We start from the raw sequence: 7,697 nt of genomic DNA, 5'->3' as shown, positions 1-7,697 counted from the left end.
GTAGTTGTTTTTCTCTTTGACATCTAGTGGGAGGGCGTTGCACAGGGCGGGTGCCACTACCAAGAAGGCCCTCTGCCTGGTTCCCTGTAACTTGGCTTTTCGCAGGGAGGGAACCGCCAGAAGGCCCTTGGCACTGGACCTCAGTGTCCGGGCAGAACAATGGGGGTGGAGACGCTCTTTCAGGTATACTGGACCAAGGCCGTTTAGGGCTTTAAAGGTCAGCACCAACGCTTTGAATTGTGCTTGGAAACGTACTGGGAGCCAGTGTAGGTCTTTCAAGGCCGGTTCCCTCCTAGGACTTTGGCTTTCCACCCCACTGGTCCTCCCTGTCCCCTTTTCCTGTTTGTCTCTGTCCTTCCTAAAGTGCAGCTCCCAAAACTGGACCCAGGTGAGGTCTGACAAGTGCAGATGTGAGCCACCCTCCCGATCAAAGCATCTTTAAAGTTGAGAGAGGCTGGCGAGGGCAAAGGTTCCTTCGTGGCTTTGGAGGAGACACCTCGAAAGCAATGAGCAGACATGACTGAATTCAACAGCTGGCCCCGGCATCTGTGCGCCTGCTTTAAATTCTAAATTAATTAGTCTAGCATAGGAGGATGTGGTTTTAACTAGTTCCTCATCCGCGCCCCCCCCCCCCACATGTAGGAAGCTACTGAGAATTTACGGAGTGGATCTGCTCACTGCTGAGGTGCAAGACTTTCTTCTGGTCAAAGCCTCTGCCCTGTCGTCTCAGATTGCTGGGGGTCAAAGGTCAGAGTCTCCCATCTTGGCTGTTGAGTGGCCACCAATCTCAGGGCTGACTTCCTGGTGGTCAAAACAAGTTTTGAGGTGGGGGCTTAGCTTAACTTTTCTGCTGGTTATTCTCAGCGATGAAATATTTATTCAGAGGATTTGTATACTTTTCAAGGGGACGCCGTACATGAAATGATGATTATTTTTTAAAGCATCAATCACAATTTTACAACAGCCGCCCCAAAAAAGCTGGATGGGGGAACAATCTCATTTTGTAAGTTCTGTTTCTGCTTCTCCCCTCTCTTCAGGGCAAATGGTTCTTCAGATTCCCCCCTTGGCTGCATTTTGGGGAAGGAGGGGCCGGATGGTGGCAGCTTCTGCAATGGCATTTAGCATCCAAATGCTTCGCTTACAGTAACTTTGCAGCTATTTTGTAAGGTAGGTTGGTGCTGTTCCCATATTGCAAATATGGGGACTAAGGCTCAGGCAGAGCAAATTGCTTAAGTGAATTAATGAATTGAATTAGGGATTTAAGCTGCATCATTCCAAGTGATCATTCCAAGCTGGGTTAGGTACGTGGGAAACTGGTCAAACCCGTTGCCCTACTACTGTCTATGCCAGCCTTCCCTCACCTGATGCCCTCCGTATGGTTTGGGCTACAACTCCCTTCAGCACTGGGCAGTATAGCCAGTGGCCAGGGGTTATGGGGCTTGTGGTCCAAAAGATCTGGAGGGCTCCGGATTGGGGAGTTCTAGCTTGCTCTTACTGGTCATTCATTCTCCAGGATCTTAGACGGAGGCAAGTAAAAAATCCAGATATTGTGGGGATTGTATCTAGGACCATCTATATGTAAAGCAAGCACTGTGCCACTGAGCTACGGTGCCCCCCTGACCTGCTAGGGGTTAATGACAGGCCTCTGGCTCTTGTTTTAACAACCAACACTTTTGCCTATTTGTCCTAAACCCCAGACATCCTGTGGCATTCAGTTCCACAGGACAACTGGGGGGGGTCTTGTTCTTTGTTGTTGTTAATACAAGGGTTTCCAGACATTGCTGAACATCTTCCCTTGCATCAACCCCAAACGTCTGCAGCCAATGGCCAGGAACGAAGAGAGCTGTAATTCAGCAACATCTGGAGGGCCACAAGTTCCCCGTCCCTACAAGGCTATATTATTTTCTTTGGCTTTAAATCTCTGTACAGCCTCTGGCGTGTATAGATTAATGAGGTTCTGCAAAGGCACAGCAGACAGAGAAGCACGAGAGGGCTGGGAGACCAAGCGTGAGATCAGCCTCGCTCAGAGGCCTGTGGAGATAAGCAAGTGATCTTTTCCAGCATGCAGCCTCTCATCCCTGACGGATTGCAATAACCTGATCCAGGGCTGGCTCTGGGACTGAGAGTGTCCTCACTATGGTGTTGACTGGTGGGTTGCCATCCTGTGTGGGTTGAACCCTGGTGATCACAGCTGGCGATGGAGGCAGGCAGCATTGATCTGTTTGGGAATGGGCAGCCCAGCGGAAAGAGTCTCCCTCTGAATTAACCATCCCGATTCCTCAATCTCAATCTCCATTCCAAGCTTGGATTAATACCAACCCTTGATGAAAGGTTGTGGTAGCAAATGATGGGGAAGACAATTCTGTGCCCAAGACCAACTTTCCTGCCAGAGGACACTGGGCTGGGCTGGAATCAGGGGTGAGGAGGCACCAGCCCATGAGTCAGACTTGGTCAGGGATTTGAGGCTGGACTGCAAGGTTGTTTTCCCCAAACCATGCTCACCTGCTCTGCATCATATGCAATTTCAGGTGTGGGGCTGTTTGAAACGTGGTTGCCAGTACGGTCAGGAAGGTGCCCTCCCCATTGTGTATTGGCAATGAAAACCCAAAGTGTGCTGGAAGAGCTTTGCTAGCAAACTCCCCGTGCAAAGTTCATTTGCAGAAAGCTGTTGGGCAGTAAAACTGAAGCATTCGCTGTTTTAAAGCACTGTGTAGGGCTTCTCACAAACCTGGCATCAAGCTTTGAAGTCCCAGCTTTGGGACTTCAAAGTACCCAATCACCTGAAGGGATAGTGACGCCAGGCAGTTGGTAGGTGGACATCCGGAAAGGATCTGGCCTGCACAACTGAAAAGGTTCCCCTCCAAACAGTGCTAGATGGACAAAGGGGAGAGAGGGGTGGGGACTTGAGGCCTTCCCCTCCCACCGCAAAAGGGGGCCTCCTGAGTGGCAGGCCACTCCCCTTGCATTGCCAGCGCTTTCTCAATGCCTCCCTGTCCGCATTGCCAGGCCGGCTGGTGGCTGACGCAGCCCAAATGGCACTCTGTGGCCTTTCCCTGCCCCCTCCACCTCCAGCCTGGCAGAAGGAGAAAGCCCCCTATTCATTGCTCCTGGAAATCCAGCTGCAAAGGGACGCTTTGGCCTTATCAGAGCAGACCCAGAGAGAGAGAGAGAGAGAGAGAGAGAGAGAGAGAGAGAGAGAGAGAGGAGAGAGAGTGGGAGGCTGGGTTGCAGGACGTGGGTCTGATAGAAAACCAGACCTCACAGTTGGGACCAGGACATAATTTCCCCTCCCCTCCCCCATCCACAATGGATCCCATTTTTATGGAATGCAAGAAAGGAAGATAGCGAGTTTTTCCTTTTAGGTAGGATGGGGAAACCCTCCAGAATCTTGTTATATTTGGGGGACTGGGACTCAGGCCTGCGATGTGTGCTAAGGCCCAGTGCGGATCTTTCTACTGAGGAACCCGCACTCACCGCTTTGTGTGTGTTTGGTGATGGGGGGGGGGGACAGATCTGCAGCTAAGGCCCAGCTCTTTCCTGAGGAAGTTACGTGAGAGAGTTGCTGTGTGTGTTTGAGGGACTGGGGGCGGAGGGGGGTAGAGAAGAGGAAGAAACACAAAAGCAGCTGTAGCCGAGCTGCCGTGTGTTTGGGGGGAAGAGTCTGGTCTCCTGCTTGCGCCACACTTCCTGCGCTACAGGAAGTGAGTCACCGCGCCAGCGCTGTCAGGCCACTGCGGACCGCTACCTCCCCCTCTCCAAAAAAGATACAGGTTCTCTGGCAGGGTGAGGGGCGACCATTATTCGGGTAGGGATCAGGGGGTAGGGCAAACAACAGGGTTGTTTTGCAATGGCGGGGGGGGGGAACGGGGAGTTAAAAAGGGGGCGCTTCCGTGCATTTGAAATGGACGAGGCCTCGCCGAAATGACTGGGCTCCTTGCCCAAGGACCCTTCCTTTTGCCTTCCTCCCAAATGCTTTATCGTGTCCCTTGGCATGTTGGTGGGGGTGGGGGTCTCTATTTCCTGTTGTCATCGACATCTTCCTCTTTCCTTCCATGGCTCTCCAGCCTTCTTTTTCCTGCCTCTCCCCCCACCCCATGCCTGCCATCGGGTCAGCCGCCGCTGAATGACTTTAGCCTTCTGCCTCATGTCTGCTTCCTTCCTCGGAAAGCAAACTTTTCCTTCTCTCGGCAACCCTAAGATGGCAACTCCCATCACCTCTGTTTGTGGGGCAACTGGCTGGAGCCTGAGATGTGCTGGGAACATTGCGGCAGGGGAGGGGACGGACCTTTTTATTTGTACCCAGTTAAGTTTGCCCTGGAATAATTTCCTGCGGTTGGGTCTGATCCTGATTGGCAACGGGTCTTGCGGTTTGCTTGCTTAATGCGTCCGGGGCAGTTTGCTTGTCAGATTCTTTTCTCCAAAGTCTCTTGCATTGCTCTGTTTGGGATCTTTGGGATGTGAGCAGCGGGGCCAGCAGGATTTTATGGGTCCAGTACACTCTATGTGGGTTGCACACACACACACCCTGACCCACTCACAAAAGTGGGTAGATTTGCACAAAATTTGTACATTCTTTGTGTCATGCACAAGTGGATGCCCTCTTTTGCAGGTGGGGCGGAGGGCCCAAAAATAAACCAGTGGCCACACACTAATGAAATGCTTGACAGACAGAATGTGGACAGGTAAAGCTTCCCCCATAATTGTATTTCCATAGTAGAAAAAGCTTAACCTGCTTAATTTTTGACTGCCATACAGCACACAGAGGCACAAGAAACCTGCTTTCCCCCAGTGCCAACCCTAAATAAAAGCCTAGGCTGCAATTCTGGCCATTTATCTGGCAGAAAGCCGTGTTAAAAAGAAAGAGACATACACCGGTTCTGAGTAGGTATGTATACCATTGTACAGCAAGTTAACTCTCCAGTGAGTGCCTTGTCTTTAGCTCCTGTGCGGCAAGAGAAATACAGAGTTCTCACATTTTGTGTTTACCACTGAGAGGGTTGGTGGGTTTAACATTCACCCACACTTAGTAGTATTTTCAGAAAGTAACTTCTAGGGAGTACCTGATCTCTGACAAGCCCACCACAGGAAAGAGGCATCCTGGTTGCAAGGATAAAAGGGAACACAAACTACAGAGATTCCAAGGTCTGGGAAATGAGACAGAAGCAGGAAAAGTGCGCTAAAGGGGAGAGGAAAACAGTAATTAATTACCTGGATGTCGGGTGGGTGGAGGGTCCTGCCTTTGGGCAGGCACCTGTATTAGACATGCCTTCCAAGTTTATGGGCCTTGTTTTGCAGTCAGAACCTATAACAAAATGCTGCCATGCATCTCCAGCTGCTAAGGTGGGAATGGGGAAACTGCGGCCCTCCAGATGATGTTGAACTCCCAGCTCCCACTAGCTGCAGTCTGTAGGGATGGTGGTTTGGGATGGTGGGAATGGTCATCCTGCATCATCTGGATGGCCACAGAGCAGGCAGCAGTTGATGAAATTAGGGTCCCTGCCAGGGCCTTGCAGAGCCAGGCAGAGGCCCAGGCCAGGTAGATAATGTGCTCCCCCCCTTTTTTTTACCCTGGGGATAACTGAAGTCTTACAAATAAGTAAGTTTGCCCCAGTGTATCCTTCAATTGTGAATATGCTGACCGAGGCCCCCTTTGGAATCGGAGGCCCGGGCCAAATGGCCCATATGGCCCCCCCCCCCGGTCTGGGCCTGGTCCCTGCCTGAGAGAGCTGCTGCCAGTCAAGAGTAGTTAATTACTTGACTAGATAGTCTGACCTGGCTTAAGACAACTTCCTATGTCTACATTGTGCTAGAGGACTCAGGTTTTGTGTTCCAAGTCCTGAACCTGAACATTTAATAGATGGTTATTATTATCCTTATTTGTATACTGTCCTATATTCATAGATCTCGGGCTGATCACAACGTAAAATTCCAATATAACAAACACAAAATACATAATAAGAATAAGAACAAAAAAATCCCCAGTAATCCCCACTTCCGCAACGTATTTAAATGGCATCATTTGTCAGTTAGCCAAAGGCCTGGTTAAAGAACAATGTTTTCACCTGACACCTAAAGATGTATAATAAAGGTGCCAGGGGAGAGTGTTCCACAGATGGGGAGCTACTGTAGAAAAGGCCCATTCTCATGTTGCCACCCTCCGGACCTCTTGTGGAGAAGGCACACAAAGATGAGCCTTGGAAGGTAATTTCAGGGTCCAAGTAGGTTCATATGGGGAGAGGTGGCCCTAGAGGAGGAGGAGAGGTTTCTGGAGACTGCGGAAGGAAAAGCTTATCTTTCCCCCTTTCCTTTCCTTTCCTCTGGAAGTATCCCTGTGTAGTACTAACAGGGGAGTGTTTTCATTTTTTAAGATTGTGGCATTCATTTCCCCCCATCCTACTTCCCCCTCCAGGATACTGACTATAATTTGCAAGTTCTTCAGGGCTTGAGCAAGGCTAATTTCCTCTTCATAAACACATCCTTCAGTTCCATGCTGAATTTCTCATCTGACACCACACATCCTGGAAACTCACAGGTCCTCCATTTTTTGAGTTCCTTTGAATCCTGGGAATTGCAGTTTTCTAAGGGTGCAGGGAATTGTAGCTTGGGGGGGACACTACAGTTTCCAGGGTTCTTTGGGGAAGACATGACTGTTAGATGTGCCATAAATGTGATTTAAATGTATGATGTGGACATGACTGTGCTGAATTCTGTTTATGTGGAATAAAAAGAGCACATTTTGGGGGGGGGGGGAATCAATGTGTGTTTGAGCCCAAAGTAGTTTTTTCATTTGGTTTACAGGTGTGGGGGATGCAAAAATCAGCATGACTTGTTAGAATCGCTTGCTGACGCTTCATCAGTTCTCTCCTTTGCACCCACACTGAGGTGTGATACAGGTTTTCTCGCTTTCTCTTTGCATGTATTCTCCCGCTGCCCGCTGTGAAATTTCCCCATGCATAAGAATTTCCATTTTAGAACATTTCTCATCTTGACTGGATCTTATCAGAAACTCTTTTGCTTTCTAAAAATGCCCACTAGGGAAACAACAACAGCAGCAACAACAACAATAATAACAGGGTCCTGACCAGCATTTCAGCCCCCCAGCTTATCCTCCTTAGTAGAAATATCTCTCACTTTTTAAATGTATGTATGTATTTGTTTGTTTATAAATAAGGAGTTCAAGACAGCTTAGTTCTCCCTTCTCTTGTTTTAATCCTCACAACAACCTTGTGAAGTAGGCTAGTCTGAGAGCAAGAGGCTGGGCCAGTGAGAGAGTCATGGCTGAGGGAGGATTTGAACCCGAGACTCCTCAGTCCTAGACACATCCGTTATGCTGTGTTGTTCTCAAAATATTTTATTAATTTGTCCCCGTCCCCCCCCAAACATCTTCTTTTCCCGCCTTTGCAGCTCAGGATGGTACATGGTGGCAGTTGTCTTCCCCACCCACCAGTCCCAATCCCATCTTCCTCATTGCAACAACCCTGTGAGGTAGGTTAGGTTGGGAGTGACTGTCCCAGCTCACCCCCCACAGCCCTTGCACTCGATTAGGGATTTGAATCTGGGCCTGCCCAGTCTTTGGCTACATTCCTGCCATACATTTAAAGCCCTGTGGTACCACTTTAAAAAGTCATGGCTTCCCCAAAAGAATTCTGGGAGGTGTCGTTTGTTAAGGGTGCTGAGAGTTGCTAGGAGACCCCTAT

The sequence above is a fragment of the Podarcis raffonei genome, chromosome 16, assembly GCF_027172205.1.
Source record: "Podarcis raffonei isolate rPodRaf1 chromosome 16, rPodRaf1.pri, whole genome shotgun sequence".
Classification (NCBI taxonomy): Eukaryota; Metazoa; Chordata; class Lepidosauria; order Squamata; family Lacertidae; genus Podarcis; species Podarcis raffonei.
Note: the sequence above shows the minus strand (reverse complement) of the source record.